The 22,463-nt window shown below is 43.4% G+C and overlaps 1 protein-coding gene across 2 annotated transcripts in view; it reads left to right on the top strand.

The window, feature by feature from the left end:
* The first annotated feature begins 209 nt into the window (after positions 1 to 209).
* The window catches only part of WDR33 (WD repeat domain 33), a 108,201-nt gene continuing 85,947 nt past the window's right edge, over positions 210 to 22,463 (top strand). For both annotated transcript variants that reach the window (XM_025405595.1, XM_025405596.1), the window contains exon 1: positions 210 to 383. The gene's annotated coding sequence lies outside the window, so the exon portion shown is untranslated. The remainder of the gene's footprint in view (positions 384 to 22,463) is intronic.

Consider the following 22,463-nt stretch of genomic DNA (forward strand, 5'->3'; position numbering starts at 1 on the left):
TCCAGGTTAGGTCACACTGTAAAAAAAAAGTCAGCCCTGCGAAACGCAATCGCTTCCCCCATCCAGGAGGCAGCGCAGCCCTCCTCGCTCCGGAACAAAGGACGCGCTCGGCAGAGTCTAGCGGCCCGGCCCCTCACCTATGCACATGCGCAGATCGAGCCTTTCGGAGGCCCGCGGCCCAGGCGCGCGTGACGTAGCGCCGTCCGCCGGTGCGTGATGACCCCAGAGCGTGCGTTCTGTGGCTCATAGGGGAAGATGGCGGCTGCTCCTTTGGAGGAGCGGGATTGAGAGGATCGGAGTGGGGCGACCAGACAGGAGAGACATTCCCGGCTCTGAAGACGAACGCTTCGCTGGCCGTTAGGAGCTCTGCTCAAAGCCAGACGGTGAGTGCGGCGGCGACACGGGACTGCTCGCCTGCAGCAGGCAGCGGCACTCTCCGCCATTTTCAGGCTCGGCCGTTGCGTGCTTCGGGGGCCTGGACGGGCGCCTGGGCAAAGGTTGGAGGAACTGGGAGGATCGACCTCGGGGCGGCTCGTCGAGGCAGGTTTGAGCCTTATGGGAGGGGGCTGGAGGCCGGAGGCCAACTGGGAAAAGCGGGCATGGTAGAACTAAGGCCCTGACTGGAAGCGGTGGCGACGAGAAGACGTAAGTCAGGCCACGGTTAAGACGTGAAGTTTGGAGGGAAATGCATTTTAACTGAGGTTTGGGGCGGGAGTGGAAGGAGGTGGGCCGAGTTGAAGTGGTTGGTTGAAAGGGTCCTGGGAAGTTAACGTGAAATCTGCGAAACAGCTGAAGGCTTAGCCGTGATGTTATCGTGGCTTGAAATCGGTGTTTATAATAAGGATGAGGCTACAGCTTGACAGGCAAAGCCCTGCTTTTTTGGAGTAGTTGTATTTCTATTTGGTTTGTGCTAGATCCCTGTTTCCAATTTTAAGTTGTCTTCCGGCAACTAAGTAGTGAGGATCTTAGCATGCCCTCTTAAAAGAAATGACAATGAATGTTTGTACTTGGTTGTAACCCTTGGGATTAGTGGCCCCTTCCGGAGTAAGGAGGCGGCGGCGGCGGCAGGTCGGTAGGGAATTCCGTAATTGGATCTATTTAAATCAAATCAGAAAAATACGGGCTACTCGTAGAAAGCCTGTCAAGAATGTTTTCAAGTAGTTTCTACACACATGACCTTAAGTTGACTGTTCAGGAGCTTTGGAAGACATTAGAATATGAACAAAACTCCTGCACTGAAAGGAACAACTCGGGAGCGTGGAGTTTACTTTTTAAGTACACTCTGGAGAGCTGATGCACGCCGTATATACATATATATGTGTATGTATGTGTGTGTATATATATGTACATATGTAGCCTGTGAACGTGGTGCAGTGGTAAACCTACTTAATTCAAACCTTTTAGTGACAGTTATGCTAGTTGTACCTCTTGTGGCATTTTTCTTTTCCTCGCCTTAATTGCATTTGACCCATTTTTTATTACTGTAAGATACTTTTGCGTTTTTTGTCTCCTTGACCAGAAGAAGATAAAATATTGTATAGATTTGAGTTTTTGCTGAGACTTGAAGTTCCATATTTAGACTATCTTCTTGAAACTTGGGGAGACATTTTAACTTGTCTTTCCTGTACTCCTGGGAAGAATTTTGGTAGAAAGTTGGCTTATGGCCGGGCGCGGTGGCTCACGCCTGTAATCCCGGCACTTTGGGAGGCCAAGGTGGGCGGATCACCTGAGGTCAGGAGTTCGAGACCAGCCTGACCAACATGGCGGAACCCCGTCTCTACTAAAAATACAAAAATTAGCCGGGCGTGGTGGCGGGCGCCTGTAATCCCAGCTACTCGGGAGGCTGAGGCAAGAGAATCGCTGGAACCCAGGAGGCAGAGGTTGCAGTGAGCCAAGATCGCGCCACTGTACTCCAGCCTGGGCGACAGAGGAAGACTCCGTCTCAAAAAAAAAAAAAAAAAAAAAAAAAAGATTTTGGCTTATATATATTACAATGCTTTAGACAAAAATCTTTATCTGTGAAGCTGATGACTTAACTTGGATAATTTTCTTTGGTTGGGGAAAAATACTAAACAGATTTTGCCATCACGGTTTTATGTTGATGTTGACATAAGACTTTAATTATATTTTTACTAAGCACTTAAGGTATTTATTCAGAGCTCTCTTTGCTAAATAATAAGTTCATATACTTTTGCCATTACTTTGCGGGGGGAATGTTATTTGATTATGGCTGAAGGAACTGCTTCATGTTTCAGAATGGGATAGTAAGGTTACAGTAAAGCTTTACGATTACGACGAAGATATTGGTGAAAATTTTTTCACTTATAAATGTATTTGTGTAAATTTTTTTTTTTTTTTTTTTGAGACAAGAGTCTCGCTCTGTCACCCAGGCTAGAGTGCGGTGGCAGGTCTCAGCTCACGGCAAGCTCCACCTCCCGGGTTCACGCCATTCTCCTGCCTCAGCCTCCCGAGTAGCTGGGACTATAGGCGCCCGCCACCGCGCCGAGCTAATTGTTTGTATTTTTAGTAGAGACGGGGTTTCACCGTGTTAGCCAGGATGGTCTCGATCTCCTGACCTCGTGATCCACCAGCCTCGGCCTCCCAAAGTGGTGGGATTACAGGCGTGAGCCACCGCGCCCGGCCATGTTTCTGTAATTCTTTTGAGGTTGTTTAGCAACAAGTTTGGAATATTACAAGTGTTTTTAGGTAAAGTATTTAGTTGGAGCCTGTAAATTATCAAAGTATGTTTACTTGTCATAAACTGGTAAGTTGTTAAGCATGGATTCCAGATTGTACTAGGTTTCTGTACATTATTCCAAAAATTTTATTTCTGTTGAAACTTGGTAAGAGATGTTAACTGTTTTGTTGGGATGGTGAAAGTTTCTCTGTTGCTACAGTGTGTGACAAGCTACAATGTGTGACTAGCTTGCTGCCTGCCCTAGGTTTTTGTGTGTGTGTGTTTTGCTTTTAAGGAAGGTCTAGCTCCATCACTCTTGCTGAAGAGCTATGACGCGACCTCGGCTCACTGACATCCCGACTTCCCTAGCTCAAGCAATTCTCACACCTCAGCCTCCTAGCGGCTGGGACTACCAGGCACTGCCAACATGCCCCCCTTATCTGTATTTTTTTGTAGGGACTGGTCGCGAGCCCGAAGTTTTGGGCTCAAGTGATCTACCCGCCTCTGCCTACTAGTGTTGGGACTACAGGAGTGAGCCGTCACGCTCGACCAACTGACCATAGTTTTAATACTTAAAAATATTTTGTCTCTAGCAGTGATTTAGGTTCAAAGCTTTTCTGTGTGAAAATGATTTTTCTTTCTTTCTTTCTTTCTTTTTTTGAGACTGAGTCGCTCCTTCGTTCAGGCTGGGTGCAGTGGTGCGATCGTGGCTCACAGCAGCCTGCTTCAAGGGATTCTCCTGTCTCAGCCTCCCGAGTAACTGGGACTACAGGCATGTGCTACCTCGCCCGGCTAATTTTTTTTAATTTTTTTCCTGTGACAGAGTCTCACTCCGTCGCCAGGTTGGAGTGCAGTGGTGTGATCTCAGCTCACTGCAACCTCTGTCTCCCGGGTTCAGGTGATTCTCCTGCCTTAGCCTCCCGAATAGCTGGGACTACAGGCGCGAACCACCATGCGGAGCTAATTTTTTGTATTTTTAGTAGAGACGGGGTTTCACCATGTTGGCCTGGATGGTCTGGATCTCTTGACCTCGTGATACGCCCTCCTCTGTCTCCCAAAGTGCTGGGATTACAGGCGTGAGCCACTGCACCTGGCCAATTTTTGTATTTTTTGGTAGAGACGGAGTTTCACCATGTTGGCCAGGCTGGTCCCAAACTCCTGACCTCAAGTGATCCACCTGCCTGAGCCTCCCAAAGTGCTGGGATTACAGAAGTGAGCCACTGAGCTCTGCTGAAAATGATTTTTCTTTGGTAACATTTATCTCCCCATTTCAAACCATTTACATTAGTCGTAGAGACTGAAGCTCTTCAGCGTATTGGAAAATCTAAGCAGTGCTACTCTCATCCTGTCTGGCCCTTAAACATTTTACGAATTTTCTGGTAATGACTGACTTTCTAAAGTTGTGTTGTACCTTATAGTCATGATTTGCGTGCTTATAAATTCCCACAGCTAGGTAGTATTGGAAAGGGCATGCGTGGGTTTCAGCAGCAAAAGGCCCTAGATTTGAATGCCAGGCTCACCATTAACAACCTTTTTTTATATTGTGTCAGTTAATTAAACTCTCTAAGCTTCAGTTTCTTTGTATAAGAATGTTAACTATAAAACCTAAAGGTAAAAAAGTGCTTCATATATAGTAGGCATTCCTTAAATATTAACATTTTTTTTCTTTCTGTGATGAATTTAATTGGCGACATCATTTTCAGTTTTTAACATTAACTCAACTATCTTTGTTGAAATTTACTGACAGTCTCTTTCCTCTGGTAAATTAATCACTCCTTTCTCTGTTATTAAAGCATTTTGTGTATATCTTTAATGTATTTTGGCTGTACCTTCTCCACTACTTTGTGAGCACTTTGGTTTTTAGTTTGTTTTCTGAGACAGGGTCTCACTTTGTCACCCAGGCTGGAATACAGTGGCTTGATCATGGCTCACTGCAGCCTCTTAATTCCTGGACTCAAGCGATCCTCCTGCTTCAGCCTTTCAAAGTCTTGAGATTATAGTCATGAGCCACTGCTGCCAGCTCTTTGTGAGCACGTTGAAGACATACTATAGTACCTTATATTTTTGTATTCCTAAAACCTAGGCATTATGCAAATTGAAGAATGAATTTTCTACAACAATTCCACTCATGACTCTACTGGAATCCATATTTCAACACAGACTTGGTTTATTTCTGATCTTTGGCTGTTGCTTATTAACTCTTCGCCTGGATTGTATTCTTCCTTTCACACTATTCCTATTCTGTTCACTCCTCAAAATCCAGCTAAATCCAATTAATGAGGTATTCAGTGACTCTCATTTATTTGTAACTTGTTTAGTTAGTCTAGTGTCTGTGTGACTGCCTTCTGTTACTTCGTGTCCCATTAGTACCTGCCTCTGTGCCTTACCATTTTTAGCAGATCCTTGAGTGGGATGATTTGTGCAAAACTGCTTTAGGCAGTTTGTTGTTATAGGTACCTGTTCTCTACTCTGTTTGCTGCTCAACTGAGTAGGTTGAGGAGCAATTTTCCTCTTGTGGTATATGGAATATTCTGGTAACTTTTTTGCAACTTTAAGAAATTTCATGCTGGGTGCGTTGGCTTACATTTGTAATCCTAGCACTTTGGGAGGCCGAGGCAGGTGGATCACCTGAAGTCAGGAGTTCAAGACCAGTCTGGCCAACATGGTGAAACCCTATCCCTACTAAATACAAAAAAATTTGGCTGGGAGTGGTGGCACATGCATGTAATCCCAGCTGCTTGGGAAGCTGAGGCAAGAGAATTGCTTCAACCCTGGAAGCCGAGGTTGCGGTGAGCTGAGATTGTGCATTGCACTCCAGCCTGGGCAACAAGAGTGAAACACCATCTCGAAAAAAAAAAATTTCAAACATGCAGAAAAGGTGAAAGAATAATACAGTGAACACCCATATGCCTTCTGTTTGGATTCGACTGTTAACCAACATTTAGCCATTTTGCTTTAACTCTGTATCCTCCCTTTCTTGAATGATTTGAAATTAAATTGCAGATACACTGCTTCTCCCCTTAATATTTCAGGATGCATCTCTTTGAAATAATGCTTTTTCCTGCACTTTTCTACATTTTTATTTCAAGCCAGTCTCCAGCTAAAAACATGTAAAATCGTTATCATACCTAAGGCAATTAGCATGAAATCTTTAGGATCATCTTTTTTTTTTTTCCCAAATGAGTTGGTGTAATTATATATATACATATTTTTTGCTCTGTCCCACAGTTGTTGAAGAGTTGATTTAATTCTATGTTATACAGAGTTTATGGTAGAACAAAGACCAAAGGGCAGTCTCTGGCAAGATTCTGGGCTGGTTTTACTTTAAATTCACAGCTAAGGTAGGAATGGCTGAGTGAAAACAACTAGAGACCTGGCGTAGTGGCTCACGCCTGTAATCCCAGCACTTGGGAGGCTGAGGCAGGCAGATCACCTGAGGTCAGGAGTTTGAGAGTAGCCTGGCCAACATTGTGAAATGTCGTCTCTACTAAAAATGCGAAAATTAGCCGGGTGTGGTTGCGCATGCCTGTAGTCCCAGCTACTCAGGAGACTGAGGCATGAGAATAGTGTGAACCCAGGAGGTGAAGGTTGCAGTGAGCTGAAATTGCGCCACTGCACTGCAGCCTGGGCAACATAGCGAGACTGTCTTAAAAAAACAAACAAACAAAACAAAACAAAAAAACAACTAAAGAGATGATGAACCACTGTAAGCATTTTAATTTATTCATATTTTTTATTTAAAATTTTAAAATTTTATTTGAGACAGGGTCTTAACCCTGTCATCCAGGTTGGAGTGCAGTGGCACAGTCACGGCTCACAGCAGCCTCAACCTCCCAGCTCAAGCAATCTGCCCGCCTTGACCTCCCAAAGTGCTAGGATTACAGGTGTGAGTCAACACACTTGCCTTTTTTTTTTTTTTAAACAAGTTTATTCTTAAATGTGCAATAGCTTCAAGACGACACTTCATTCCAGCTATAGGTGGCAAAAGATGATATGGCAGGGAATACAGATGTTTAACTACGAATGAAATCAAGGGTCACCATCGCTTCAGGCACAAGGCACAGCTTACTTTCTGCCAGATTTTTAAATTCCACCTGTGACTGGAGCCCCTCCCCAGAGGCTTTCGCTTTTAGCTCCTTGTGTTTCTTCTGTTCCTTGTCTTGTTTCTGCTTGAAAGCCTTATTCATCTCCTTGGCCTGCTTTTTGGGCAGTTTCAGGGGGTTCTTCTTGCCACCTTTGAGGCCGGACCTGGCACCTGCTGCCCCTTCCCAACTCTGTCACCACAAATGGCTAGCCTCATCTTTTTAAAGAATGTTCCATATTTTGGAATTTCTTATTGTATGCTTAAAATGTCATGTATTTCGTTTCTCAATTCTTATTGTTTCTCTATTCCTTTTATTTCCTGTAAACTGGAAGTTAGGTTTAGAGAGGTTTGACTAAATTTGGGTCAAATATTTTTGGCAAAAATGCTTCATAGAGGCCAGGTGCGGTGGCTCGCGCCTGTAATCCCAGCACTTTGAGAGGCTGAGGCAGATGGATTGCTAGAGCCCGGGAGTTCAAGACCAGCCTGGACAATTTGGCAAAACCCTGTCTGTACTTTAATTTTATTTATTTCTTTCTTTATTTATTTCTGAGACGGAGTCTCGCTCTGTTGCCCAGGCTGGAGTGCAGTGGCCCAATCTTAGCTTACTGCAAGCCCCGCCTCCCAGGTTCACGCCATTCTCCTGCTTCAGCCTCCCGAGTAGCTGGGACTACAGGTGCCTGTCACCGTGCCTGGCTAATTTTTTGTACTTTTAGTAGAGACGGAGTTTCACCGTGTTAGCCAGGATGGTCTCGATCTCCTGACCTCATGATCTGCCCTCCTCGGCCTCCCAAAGTGCTGGGGTTACGGGTGTGAGCCACCGCACCCAGCGTCTGTACTTTAAAAAAAAAGAAAAAAGAAAAATATGCCGGGTTTGGTGGCCTTTGCCTGTAGTCCCAGCTACTTGGGAGGCTGAGACAGGAGGATTGCTTGAGCCAGAGAGGTGGAGGTTGCAGTGAGCCGACATCCTGCTGCTGTACTCCAGCCTAGGTGGCAAGAGAATCCTGTCTCGAAAAAAAAAAAAAAGAAAAAAAAACTTCACAGGTGATGATATGTGATTTATAGTGTGAGGATATACTTCTAGCTATGATCCCTCAGTAAGATGGTAGGGACTGCCAGATGTTAGCTTGCCTCATTTACAATGCCAGATTTACTTGGTTAATGTGTCCATTGGATTTCTTCATCAGAGGTATATTTTTCCCTTTGCAGTTATACTTGATCTGTGGGGTGATAACTTTAGCATCATGGGAGTACCTCACTTCTCAAAATACTTTTCACCTAATGATTGATGATTATTAACTGAGTCATTTATTGGGAGTTTTCCAATTTTGTTATTTGTTTACATTCATTAACTTTTCTGTAATAAAGAGCTTCTTCTGCTTTCCCCCTTCCGTGTTTAAACGTTTAAATTTTGAAATAAATATGAACAAAAGAGTTGGAAGAATAGTTCAAAGAACTCCTATGTACTTTTAATTCTGATTCACCCATTTTTAATATTTTGTCACCTTTGCTTTATTCCTCCCTCCCTCCCTGCCTCCCAGCCCCTCATGTATTATTTTCTGAGCCATTTAGTGTTATTCACAGATATGCACTTCCCCCCCAAGAACAAATTTATTAAATACCCACAATATTAACTAATTCTGGACATTGAACATTTATATAGTATCAAAAATTCATACTCAGATTTCTCTAGTTGTCTCAGTAACATCTCACAGAATATTTCTTTCTCTAATCCAGTATCCAATGTAGATATTTCTTATCTCTTAGTCTTTAAGCGGGACCAGGTTTTTGGCCCTTGTTGCCTTTGGTCTTTTTGTTTTGTTTTGTTTTGTTTTTTGAGACAGGGTCTCACTTGCTTGCCTGAGCTGGAGTGCAGTGGCAAGATCATAGCTGCCTGCAGCCTGGAACTCCTGGGCTTAAGTGATTCTCCCAGTTCAGTCTCCCAAGCACCTGGGACTAACCCCAGTTAATTTGAGGGCTCCTTTGCTTTCTTGGCAAAACAATAACCCAAATTCTTTTTGTCTTTTCCTTTCCTTTTGTATCTTCCCATTTCTCCAAGGAACCCCACTTCTTTTGGTAGAAAATATTATTTATAAACAGGGATTTGGATACTTGGTGGTGTATGCATTTGATTGTAGGTCCTTTTCAGTGGACAGAGCTAGAAAACATGATTTTAAAAATCATCAGCTTACATTGGTATTTTATTTTATTTATTTTTTGAGACGGTCTCCCTCTGTCAACCAGGCCGGAGTGCAGTTGTGCCATCTCGGCTCATTGCAACCTCTGCCTCCTGGGTTTAAGCAATTCTTGTGCCTCAGCCTTCCGAGCAGCTAGGATTACAGGCGTCTGGCTAATTTTTATATTTTTAGTAGAGATGGGGTTTTACCATGTTGGCAAGGCTGGTCTCGATCTCCTGGCCTTAAGTGATCCACTCACTTTGGCCTTCCAAAGTGTTGGAATTACAGATGTGAGCCACTGTGCCTGACCTACACTGGTATTTTAAATTCCTAATCCAAATTAACATTATTGGCATTTCCTACACAGAAAACAGATTCAGATTTATGATGCCAGTATTTTGCTAGCAATAACCCTACCAAGTGCAGTTTTTTTCAGTCCTTTTTTTTCCTTAGAGTATACTGCATTAAAGATGAACTGTGTTCAAAAGTTACTTGAAATAACATTTTTCTGCTTGTTTGTTGAATTTGTTTATTTTGATTATCAAATTTAACAGTTTTTGTTTGTATTCATTATTAGAGTTTGCTTTTTCTTCCTCTTTAGTTTTTTTGTTTGTTTGTTTTTGAGACAAGATCTCAATCTCTTACCCAGGCTGGAGTGTAGTGCTTGCAGTTTTGGCTCCCTGTAGCCTCAACCTCCCAGGTTTAGGTGATCCTCCTAACTCAGCCTCCCAAGTAGCTGGAACTACAAGTGCGCACCACCATGCCTGGCTAATTTTTTGTATTTTTTGGTGTAGTCTGGGTTTTGCCATGTTGCCCAGTCTGGGCTCAAACTCCTGGGGTCATCGGATCCTCCCTCCTCAGCCTCCCAAAATACTAGGATTACAAGGCATGGGCCACTGTACCCAGCCATAATTTAGTCTTTTTAATATGTTATTTACGTGGTTTAAAATTTACTGAAAAATTTTTTTTAGGCACCTGTAACCCAGAAGGAATAAAATTAAATACTATATTGAAAAAGTACTAGCTGGGCATGGTGGCTTACATCTGTAATCCCAGCACTTTGGGAAGCCGAGGGGGGCAGATCACCTGGGGTCAGGAGTTCGAGACCAGCCTGGCCAACATGGTGAAACCCCGTCTCTACTAAAAATACAAAAATTAGCCAGGCGTGGTGGCACATGCCTGTAATCCCAGCTACTCTGAAGGATGAGGCAGGAGAATTGCTTGCACCCGGGAGACAGAGGCTGAACAAAAAGTAGTTAAGTCTTGCTTCTGTCTCTGAGCTGTGGAGTTCACTCCTGTTTTTACTGTGTGTATTCTTATTTTCACATTCTTAGAAGAAAGTTGGCATGCTGTATATGCTTGTGACACTTGATTTTTTTTTATATATATATAAATTGTGATAAATACAAGCAAAATGTTACTGTCTTTTTTTTTTTTTGAGTTGGAGTCTTGCTCTCTCCTCCAGGCTGGAGTGCAGTGGCGTGATCTCAGCTCGCTCCTGGTTCAAGCCATTCTCCTGCCTCAGCCTCTTGAGTAGCTGGGACTACAGGTGCATGCCACCACACCTGGCTAATTTTTGTATTTTTAGTAGAGATGGGGTTTCACCCTGTTGGCCAGGGTGGTCTTGAATTCCTGACCTCAAGTGATCTGCCTGCCTGTGCCTCCCAAAGTGCTGGAATTACAGGCAGGAGCCACCGTGCTTGGCCTTAACCTTTTTTTTTTTTTTTTTTTGAGACGGAGTCTCGCTCTGTCACCCAGGCTGGAGTACAGTGGCCGGATCTCAGCTCACTGCAAGCTCTGTCTCCCAGGTTTATGCCATTCTCCTGCCTCAGCCTCCCGAGTAGCTGGGACTACAGGCGCCCACCACCTCACCCGGCTAGTTTTTTTTTGTATTTTTAGTAGAGACGGGGTTTCACCATGTTAGCCAGGATGGTCTCGATCTCCTGACCTCGTGATCCGCCCGTCTCGGCCTCCCAAAGTGCTGGGATTACAGGCTTGAGCCACCGCGCCTGGCCTTTTTTTTTTTTTTTTGAGACAGAGTCTTGCTCTCGCTCAGGCTGGCATGCAGTGGTGGGATCTTGGTGCACTGCAACTTCCACCTCCCAAGTTCAAACAATTCTCCTGTCTCAGCTTCCCAAGTAGCTGGGACTACAGGCGTGCGCCACCACGCTCAGATAATTTTTGTAATTTTTTATTAGAGACAGGATTTCACAATATGTTGGCCAGGCTGGGCTTGAACTCCTGACCTTAGGTGATCCACCTGCCTCAGCCTCCCAAAGTGCTGGGTTTACAGGTGTGAGCCACCGTGCCTGGCCAGCCCTAACCATTTTTTTTTTGAGATTGAGTCTCACTTTGTCGCCCAGGCAGGAGTGCTGTGGCACAATCTCAGCTCACTGCAGCCTCTGCCTTCTGGGTTCAAGCAATTATCCTGCCTCAGCCTCCCGAGTAGCTGGCACTACAGGCCATTTTGCAGTCAGTACACAATGGTTCCAGTTTCTTCATATTCTCACCAACAGTTGTTATATTCTGTGTGTGTGTGTGTTTTTTTTTCCTCTGAGACAAGGTTTCCCTCTGTCTCCCCTGCTGGAGTACAGTGGTATAATCATAACTCACTGTGCCTTAACCTCCCGGGCTCAAGCAATCCTCCCACCTTAGCCTTCCGAGCAGCTGGGACAACAGGTGTGTGTTACCATGCCTGGCTAATTTTGTTTTTCTTTTCTTTTTTATTTTATTTTTTTCCTAGAGACAGGGTCTCACTATGTTGTCTGTCCTGACTGGTCTCAAACTCCTGGGCTAAATCTTCCCACCTCGGCCTCCCGAAGTGCTGAGATTACAATGAGCCACCATGCCCATCCTAAAGTTTTACAACCCAATAATAGTAATATTCCATCACTATAGCTATCATTGAGTTTCAGAAGTTAGACTATTAAAAGTTTTAGTAAAGAACTTTAACCAGTTGATTGTGGAAATACTGTGTACACAATTATTTTTCGTAAGAGGAAGGAGATTTCTGTCTTAAATAGCTTTAACAAAGTTTCAGTTTCATGTACAGGAATAGATTTAAACAAAACTCAGGGCCAAGTACAGTTTACAGAAATAGACTTTGTAAGGTCTATGGTGTTACATGGTTTTATTATTTTTTTTTGGTTTTTTCCCTCTACAATTCCTTCATAACATTGGAATTTTTTTGCTGCTTGTTTTTTTTTTTTTTTTTTTTTTTTTTTTTTNAGCACTGCAGCCTCGAACTCTTGGGCTCAAGCAATCCTCCTGCCTGAACTCCAGCAGGAGGTGATTCAAGTAGCTGGAACCACTGTTCCTGGTGCTCATTGTGGTTTTGTTTTGCATTTTTCTATCGAGGCTGAACATCTTTTCCTGTGCTTATTGTCATTTGTATATCTTCCTTTTTTTTTTTTTTGAAACAGAGTCTGACTCTGTTGCACAGGCTGGAGTGCAGTAGTGCAATCTCACTGCAACCTCTGGCGCCCGGGTTCAAGCAGTTGTCCTGCCTCAGCCTCCTGAGTAGCTGGGATTACAGATGCCCGCCACCACGCCCGGCTAATTTTTGTGTTTTTAGTAGAGATGGGGTTTCGCCATGTTGGCCAGGCTGGTCTTAAACTCCTGACCCCAAGTGATCCACCTGCCTTGGCCTCCCAAAGTGCTGGGATTACAGGCATGAGCCACTGTGCCCAGCCTGTGTATCTTCTTTGGAGAAATAACTATTCACATTCTTTGCTCATTTAAGAAATTGGGTTATTTCTTGTTATTATTGAGTTTTAAGAGTTCTTTGTATATTCTGGATGCAAGTCTCATCAGATACATGATTTGCAGAAATTTCCCGTCTTTTTGTGGGTTTGTTTTCCTTTTTTTAACTTTTTTCCCCAAGTCATGTGTAGGAAGACAATGTTTCGATTTTTTTATGGTGTTATTGAAGCAAAGAAGTTTCTAATTTTGATTACGTCCAATTTACCTACTTTTTCTTTTGTTTATTGTGCATTGGTATCATATCTAAGGCAATTTCACCTAACCCAGGGTCATGAGTGTATTCTCTGTATTTAATGCAGTTGCCAGTTGGTTAAAAAATTGATTTTTCTCGTTAGAGAATGTAGATTCTCGTCCATTGGTATAATTATGAATATGAGTTTGACTTTTTTATTAGAAAGCAGCTATAGTGAGTTTGACCTTGTGGTTAGAAAGATACAAGCTGCCGGGCGCGGTGGCTCAAGCCTGTAATCCCAGCACTTTGGGAGGCCGAGACGGGTGGATCACGAGGTCAGGAGATCAAGACCATCCTGGCGAACACGGTGAAACCCCGTCTCTACTAAAAAATACAAAAAACTAGCCGGGCGAGATGGCGGGCGCCTGTAGTCCCAGCTACTCGGGAGGCTGAGGCAGGAGAATGGCGTGAACCCGGGAGGTGGAGCTTGCAGTGAGCTGAGATCCGGCCACTGCACTCCAGCCTGGGCGGCAGAGCGAGACTCCGTCTCAAAAAAAAAAAAAAAAAAAGAAAGATACAAGCTTTTGGCTGGTCTGATGGTAGTGTATTATCAGAACTTATTAACATTGGTGTCACTAAAGTTAATATACAACCCCCAACTGCTAAATTTGACTGGCTTAAAAAAAAAAAAAAAAAAGAAAGCTATAAGTTTTAGTTTTGGCTCTATTAAAAGCAGTGTTCAATAACTATTAAATTTTACTTAGTAAAGGGAGAGTCAAGTAAAAATTAATGAAGGACAGGTTTCATTGGTGAATTTTTTTTCACAACGTTTTAAGATATTTGTTTAACTTTCAGTTCATCATATCCCTAATAACCACTGGTTTTTCTGAAATCCATACTGACTTGTTTGGAGGGAAATACCAAACTGTTAAGATGGTATGTGTCATAAGGTAACTGAAACGCATCATAAATTCCAAATATACTGAGGAACTAGTTAACTGATTAGGCTCTTAGGTCAGTGTAGATAGTAGAACTAGAACCTGAGAACCACAGTTCTGAAATCAAGAGGCTCATAAAAGCTTGAGCTTATCAGTTTATCTTGCTGTTGACAGATTTGAAATATTCAGGGCCAACCAGCTCTTTAGGATTGTCCCTTTGGGAATGATTGTCTTTTCCTATTTTGTTAAATGCTTTTAAATTCATTTGTTAAGCCAGGTTTAAGAAAGGAATTTTGGAAATTTCTTGCCTGCTTTCTATGTAATCTTTTGAGATGGGTTCTCACTCTGTCACCCAGGTTGAAGTGCGGTGGTGTGATCTCGGCTTACTGGAACCTCGACTTCCTGGGCTCAAACAATCCTCTTGCTTCAGCCACCTGAGTAGCTAGGACCCACAGCTGTGTACCACCATGCCTGGCTAAGTTTTTGTGTTTTTGGTAGAGACAGGGTTTTGTCATATTGCCCAGACTGGTCTCGAACTCCTGAGCTCAGGTGACCCACCTGCCTCAGCCTCCCAAAGTGTTGGGATTACAGGCTTGAGTCACCATGCCTGGCTTGTAATCTTGAAAGTATGAAATTATTTTCCCTGTAGAGATCATCAAATCTAGACCCTTTAATTTGAAGATAAGCAAACAACACTAGAGAGATTAAATTTCATAGTTACATTGTTAGTGGCAGAATTCAGGTCACCTGAATAGCAGTTTAGTGTTCCCACTTTTACAAAAAAAGCCACTAAAACATTTCATAATATAGCTTGGAAGGGTTTTTTGGTTTAATGTCTTTTCTTTTGGTGACGTAGTCTCGCTCTGTCGCCCAGGGTGGAGTGCAGTGATGTAATCTTGACTGACTGCAACCTCCGCCTCCCGGGTTCAAGTGATTCTCCTGCCTCAGCCTGCTGAGTAGCTGGGATTACAGGCGCATGCCACCACACCCAGCTAATTTTTTTATTTTTAGTAGAGATGAGGTTTCACCATGTTGGTCAGGCTGGTATCGAACTTCTGACTTCATGATCTGCCTGCCTCAGTCTCCCAAAGTGCTGGGATTTACAGACATGAGCCACTGCGCCTGGCCTGGTTTAATGTCTTTGAGAGAGAGCTAACGTTTATCAGTTATATTGTGTAGCTAAAAGGTCTAAAATAGGAAAATCATCAGGAGTCAACTGGTTACATTAATTATTTTGTGATTTGCAAGAGTTGTCATATCTTTGTTCAAAACTGATTTACCAACTAGGGCCTTTTTCTGCTTTAATTCTAGTAACAATTTTTAGCCTTTAAATCTGCCAGATAATCATGGGAATTGACAGAACTTTTCTTGGCAGATTTTAAATGTGTGTTCATATACATACATGTGTATATAAACATATTTGTATATACCAGATGTGTAGCTCAGTGCCTCCCTCATATATATCAGTCACTCAAATTGTGATTAATATTAATAGGGGCTGGACTAGAGTGGCGTGATCGGGGCTTACTGCACATCAGCCTTCTTGCACTTGGGAATACTAGACAGCACTTTAGCACTACCTGGGGGACCAGTTGAAATAGTGAAATTGCCAACAAAAAGTACAAACACGTGAAAAATGCAACACTGGATAGAGTGGGAAAAAGACACTTGTTTGGAGTGTGAGAGCTGATGTAAGAAGATAGAGTGTTGCCTTGTTTGACCTGGGGTGGTAACTTGCGCTCTGAGCAGATGGGAATTTTTCCTGCCATGGTGATCATTCGTGGACATTCATGTGCTTTGTGTGGTGGAATGACTAGCGGTGCACTGTGAGTATTGGTTTTGGGGCTACAGGTCAGTTTTAGCAAGTAGGTAAATTCACAAGTACAGAATCTGGGACTAATGAGGATTGATTATAGTTTGATCTTGGGGAAACAGTTTTTCTGGTTAAATTATTTTTTGTTGTTAACTCCAAGGATATAAGAAGTATGCTTTTTAATTCAAAATTCAAACAACCAAAATGTGTACTGAAATTTTTTCCCTGAACCTAGTCATTTAGGAGACAAAAATACAAAGACATTAATGTAGATTGTTTTCCCTGAAGGTGGTATACAAAGAGCATGAAGATAGTGTACATAAAAGGTGGGAATAAAACTGGTGAATAAAATGGAATAAAAAAGCATGTAATGAAGAAAACTAAAATTGAAACAGGAAAGAGGAAATGAGAGAGAGAGTGTGTGTACGTATGCTGGGAAAGAGCCCAAGAAATGATTTTTTTTTTTTTTTTTTTGGTAGAGACAGGGTCTCATTTTGTTGCTCAGCCTGGGCTTGAACTTGAACTCCTGAGCTCAAGTGATGGGACCTACCTTGGTCTCCCAAAGTGCTGGGATTATAGGCGTGAGCCACTGTGCTCGGCTGCAATAGAGATTTTCCTTAACCACAATAGTGCTGTCTCTCCCACATGAGAAAATTAACAGCCGGGTGTGGTGGTTTATGCCTGTAATCCCAGCATTTTGGGAGACTGTGAGTCGGGCAGATCCCTTGAGGCCAGGAGCTTGAGACTAGCCTGGGCAACATGTTGAAACCCTGTCTGTAAAAAAAATGTACAAAAATTAGCCAGATGTGGTGACACATGCTGTATAGTCCCAGCTACTCAGGAGGCTGAGGTGGGAGGATCGCTTGAGCCTAGGAGGTCGAGGTTACAGTGAGCTATGATGGTGCCACTGCACTCCGGTCTAGGTGACAGAGCAAGACCGTCTCAAAAAAAAAAAAACAAAAAACAAAAAACAATAATCACCTAATATTGATGCCTGTTCTATTTACCTGATTTACCTAGGTAAATCTATTCTGTATACCAAGTTTACCTAATTGCCCCAAAATATCTTAGGCTACTTTTTTTTTTTTAAAAAAAGAACCAAGATTCCATCAAGGTTGCTTTTATCTTTTAGTCTTACCTAGAATAGCTCTCCCCTCCCCGTTTTCTCCTTCTTGCATTAACTTCTGGAGGTTTCAAGACAGTTATCTTTTTTTTTTTTTTTTGAGACAAAGGCTTGCTGTGTTGCCCAGGCTAGAGTGCAGTGGCTCCATCTCAGCTCGCTGCAACCTGGACGTCCTGCGCACATCTCAGCCTCCCGAGTAGCTGTGGCCACAGGCACATGCCACCATGCCTGGCTAATATTTTGGTATTTTTTTAATATAGAGAGGAGGTTTTGCTATGTTGCTTAGGCTGTTAGCTTTTAGAATTTCTTGTATGTTTGTGTATCCTATGGTTTGGTAACTTTTTTTCTCTGTGTTTTCTTTAAACTGGAGTATGTAAGTCTACAAATTTAACGAATTGGTCCATTGTTATGGACTAAAAAAATGTAATTCTGCCTGCCTGACAGATGTAGCTGTGTTCTAGAGATTGGGACCCATCAGGGTATTAGGACCTTCGTCATTAAAAGTCATTGTTTCAGGTAGGGCATGATGCTCACGCCTCTAATCCCAGCACTTTGGGAAGCTGAGGTGGGCGGATCATGAGGGCAGGAGTTTGAGACCATCCTGGCCAACATAGTAAAACCCTGTCTTTACTAAAAATACAAAAATTAGATAGGCGTGGTGGCACACGCCTGTAGTCCCAGCTACTCGGGAGGCTGAGGCAGGAGAATTGCTTGAACCCGAGAGGCGGAGGTTGCAGTGAGCCGAGATCGCACCATTGCACTCTAGCCTGGGCATCAGAGTGAGACTCCCTCTCAAAAAAAAAAAAAGAAAGTTATTGCTTCATAACTTACTTCCCTTGTACTGATTCCATGTTCACCATCAACCTACAGATATTAGTAGCATGCAGTTTAGGAATAGAAAGTATTTTATTTTTATGTTTTGACACCAGGGTCTTATCATGTTGCTTAGGACTTGAACCACTGGGCTCAAGTGATCCTCCTGCCTCAGCCTCCCAGTAGCTAGGATTACGAGTGCACACCACCACACCCAGCTTGAAAGTATTTCTTTTTTTTGAGACGGAGTCTCACTCTATCACCTAGGCTGGAGTGATCTTGGCGACTCAACAACCTTCGCTTCCTGGGTTCAAGTGATTCTTCTGCCTCAGCCTCCTGAGTAGCTGGGATTACAGGCGCCTGCCACCACACCCAGCTAATTTTTTGTGTTTTTAGTAGAGACACGGTTTCGCCATGTTGGTCAGGCTGGTCTTGAACTCCTGACTTCAGGTGATTCACCTGCCTCAGCTTCCCAAAGTGCTAGGATTACAGGCGTGAGCCAGCCACCACGCGCGGCCATGAAAGTATTTCTTAAGCACTTATGAAAGGACTTATGAAAGGTCCTCTTAGCAGTTGTACTTCTCATTTAAAATTGATTTTGAGTCAAATATACTCAAGATTAGTACTAGATGGGCTTTATTTACTTATTTTTTAAAAATGGTCTACAAATATTATACTGGGCTGAATTCTCCATTTGGATGGACCTATAACATATGGCATAAATGCTGTATTTCGCTTTTACAGAGCTTCCAACTAAAACTATCCTAGATTTTTGGGTGAAAACTTAATCTAACATAGAACTAGCAACTGTATTTATATTTTTATCTTTTGTAAGTTAATACTGTTTAGTCATGAAAGGAGATCCATTGTGATCTTTATTGTTTTGGAAAGATTTTACCTATACTGTATACTAGAGTGGAAAATATAGTTTCTTTCTTTCTTCTTCTTCTTTTTTTTTTTTTTTTTGAGATGGAGCCTTGCTCTGTTGCTCAGGCTGAAGTGCAGTGGTGTGATCTTGGCTCACTGCAACCTCTGCCTCCTGGGTTCAAGTGACTCTCCTGCCTCAGCCTCCTGAGTATCTCACTCTTGTCCCCCAGGCTGGAGTGCGATGATACAATCTCGGCTTACTGCAATCTCTGCCCCACGGGTTCAAGCGATTCTCCTGCCTCAGCCCCCCGAGTAGCTGGGATTACAGGTGCCTGCCACCACGCCCGGCTAATTTTTGTATTTTAATAGAGACGGGGTTTTACCATGTTGGCCAGGCTGGTCTAGAACTCCTGACTTCTGGTGATCCACCCGCCTCAGCCTCCCAAAGTGCTGGGATTACAGGCGTGAGCCACCGCGCCTGGCCGGCTTTCTTTCTTTCTTGCTTGCTTTCTTTTTTGTCTCTGTCTGTCTGTCTTGACAAGATCTCGCTCTGTCACCCAGGCTGGAGTACAGTGGCACGATCTTGGCTCACTGCAGCCTCTACCATTGCAGCCTCAACCTCCTGGGCTCAAATGATTCTCCCGCCTCAGCCACTCAAGTAGCTGGGGCCACAGGGGTGCGCCACCACTCCTGGCTAATTTTTTGTGTTTTGGTAGAGACGGAGTTTCACCATGTTGCCCAGGCTGGTCTCGAACTTCTGAGCTCAATCTGTTCTCCTGCCTTGGCCTCCCAAAGTTCTGGGATTACAGGCGTGAGCCACTGTGCCTGCCCGAAAAATAGAGTTTCTTAAAACTGAATTCTCGCCTCTATTTCTCAAGTTGAGTAAGATGGTGAAATTTCACAGTTTTAAATTGAGTCTTTTGTTTTTGTTTTTTTTTGAGACAGGGTCTTGCTGTGTCACCCAGGCTGGAGTACAGTGGCATGATCATAACTCACTGTAGCCTCTAACACCTGGATTCAGGTGATTCTACTTCCTCAGCCTTCCAGGTAGCTAGGACCACAAGTGTCTGCCACCACGTCCGGCAAATTTGTTTTATTTTTGTAGAGATAAGGTCTCAGTATGTTGCTCAGGGTGGTCTTGATCTCTTGGCCTCAAGTGATCCTCCTGCCTTGGCCTCCCAAAGTGCTGGGATTACAGGCTTGACCCACCTTGCCTGGACTAAATTGAGTTTTTTTTTTTTTCCTTGAGACAGAGTCTTGCTCTGTCGCCCAGGCTGGAGTGCAGTGGTATGATCTCAGCTCACTGCAACCTCCACCTCCCGGGTTCAAGCAATTCTCCTGCCTCAGCCTCCCGAGTAGGTGGGATTGCAGGCACCCGCCATCATGCCTGGCTAATTTTTATATTTTTAGTAGAGACAGTGTTTCACCATGTTGGCCAAGCTGGTTTCGAACTTCTGACCTCAAGTGATCTGCCTGCCTCAGCCTCTCAAAGTGCTGGGATTATAGGCGTGAGCCACCTGTCCTGCCAAGAATAGCTTAAATTGCTAGTTGAACTTAATTCTGTAAGGCAATGTTGAGTTCTCAAAGTGAGGTCAGAACTTTTCATACCACTACTAAGATACTAAGACATTATCAGGTGTTTTTACTGTTGATGCTTGTAGTTATGTTATAAAGCAGTAATGGATAAAACTACTAGCTCCTTAGCATCATTCAAGGCAGTGCTACCAAACTGTAGCAGGTGCGTTACTTTTACCTCATGCTGGTAGTTGAAAAGAAAAAAGACAGTTTCACTTAAGAATGTCATTGATGAAGTGGTCAATATAATTTCATTAATGTCACCTCTTGAGCATATGATTTCTAATACAGGATGTTTTGGATTGAGTTGTGTTCCCTTATATTTATATGCTGAGGTAGTAACCCCCACTGTGATGACATTTGGAGATGAGGCCTCTGGGACATCACTAGGTTTAGCTGAGGTCGTGAGGTTGGGGCCCTCATGATGGGAATAGTACCTTTAATAGCAGTAACACCAGAGAGTTTGCTGTTTCTCTTTCCATCAAGCCAGAAAGAGAGCCCTCGCTTGGATCTGGCTATGCTAGCACCTTGATCTTGGACTTCCAGCTTCCAGAACTGTGAAAAACTAAATTTCTGTGGTTTTTAAGCCACCCAGTCTGTGGTATTTTTATGGCAGCCAAGCACACGAATACATATAACATGATGAAATGGGAAGCGTGGGCTGGCTGTGGTGGCTCATGTCTATAATCACAGTACTTTGGGAGGCTGAGGGGGGAGGATTGCTTGAGCCCAGGAGTTTGAGGTTGCAGTGAGGTATGATTGTGCCACTGCCTTACAGCCTGGGTGACAGAGTGAGACCCTGTTGCTTGGGGGGGGAAAAAAGAGAGTATGGATAAAGCACTTTTGCTATTTATAGAAGTAGGGCAATTTTCTTGAGAGAAAGCACTTACATAATTGTACTATTTACTTTTTCCAAGGAGCCCAGTTTTGACTTGAAAGAATGACAGACTGTTCGGAGAGAGAGAGATGGGGAGAGGTTAAGGAGGGGGCCTAAGTAAACAATATCAGGAGTGAAAGGGGGGGAATATTACTACAGATCTTACAGATATTAAAATGATAATGAGGGAATATCATGAACAATTCTATGCCCCCAAATTTGATGACTTAGGAGAAATTGATAAACTCCTTCAAAGACACAAACTACAAAAACTCACTCAAGAAGAAATATGTAACTTGAATAGTCCTATATCTATTAAAGAAATCGAATTCACGCTGGGTGTGGGTCATGTGTTTATTGTCCCAGCTACTTGGGAGGCTGAGACAGGAGGATCACTTGAGCTCAGGAGTTTGAGGCGGCGGTGAACCTGTGGTCCTCTGGCCGTGCCGTGTAGCCTGGGCAACGGAGTGAGACCTGGTTTCAAAAATAAAATAAAATTGAGGCCGGGCGCGGTGGCTCAAGCCTGTAATCCCAGCACTTTGGGAGGCCGAGGCGGGTGGATCATGAGGTCAGGAGATCGAGACCATCCTGGCTAACACGATGAAACCCCGTCTCTACTAAAAAATACAAAAAAACTAGCCGGGCGAGGTGGCGGGCGCCTGTAGTCCCAGCTACTCCGGAGGCTGAGGCAGGAGAATGGCGTAAACCCGGGAGATGGAGCTTGCAGTGAGCTGAGATCCGGCCACTGCACTCCAGCCTGGGCGACAGAGCGAGACTCCGTCTCAAAAAATAAAATAAAATAAAATAAAATAAAATTGAATTTATAGCTTAGTGAATTGAATTTATAGTTAAAAATCTTCCAAAGGAAAGTTGAGTTTGAGATGGTTTCACCGGCCACTTCTACCAAATATTTAAGAATAATATCAATTCTGCATACTCTCATCCAGGAAATATTAGAAGACATACCTCTCAAATCATTTTATGAGGCTTGATATAAAACCAGATACAGATATTACAAGAAAAGAAAGCCACACCAGTATCCCTCATGAACATAGATTCAGAAGTCACAACAAAATATTAGTAAATCAAATCCAGCAACATATAGTATAAAAAGGATAATACATTGTGATCAATGAGGTTTATTCTGGGAATACAAGGCTGGTTCAAAATTTGAAAATCAGTCAGGATAATTTAGTCTATTAATAGACTAAGGAAAGCCATATGATCATCTCCTTAGATGGAGAGTAAGTGTTTGACAAATTCTGGTATACTTTCATGATCATTTTTACAGGCCAAGTGTGGTGGCTCATGCCTGTAATCCCATCACTTTGGGAGGCTGAGGCAGGAGTATCTCTTGAGCCTAGGAGATGGAGACCAGCCAGGGCAACCTGTCGAAACCCTGTCTCTACTAAAAATACAAAAAATTAGCCAGGCATGGTGGCATGCGCCTGTAGTCCCAGCTGTTCTGGAGGCTGAGGTGAAAAGATTGCTTGAGCCTGGGAGACAGAGGCTGCAGTGAGCCGAGGTCACACCACTGCACTCCAGCCTGGGCGACAGAGCGAGACTCCGTCTCAAAAAAAAAAAGTTT

Source organism: Theropithecus gelada, chromosome 12 (assembly GCF_003255815.1).
Source record: "Theropithecus gelada isolate Dixy chromosome 12, Tgel_1.0, whole genome shotgun sequence".
NCBI classification, from domain to species: Eukaryota; Metazoa; Chordata; class Mammalia; order Primates; family Cercopithecidae; genus Theropithecus; species Theropithecus gelada.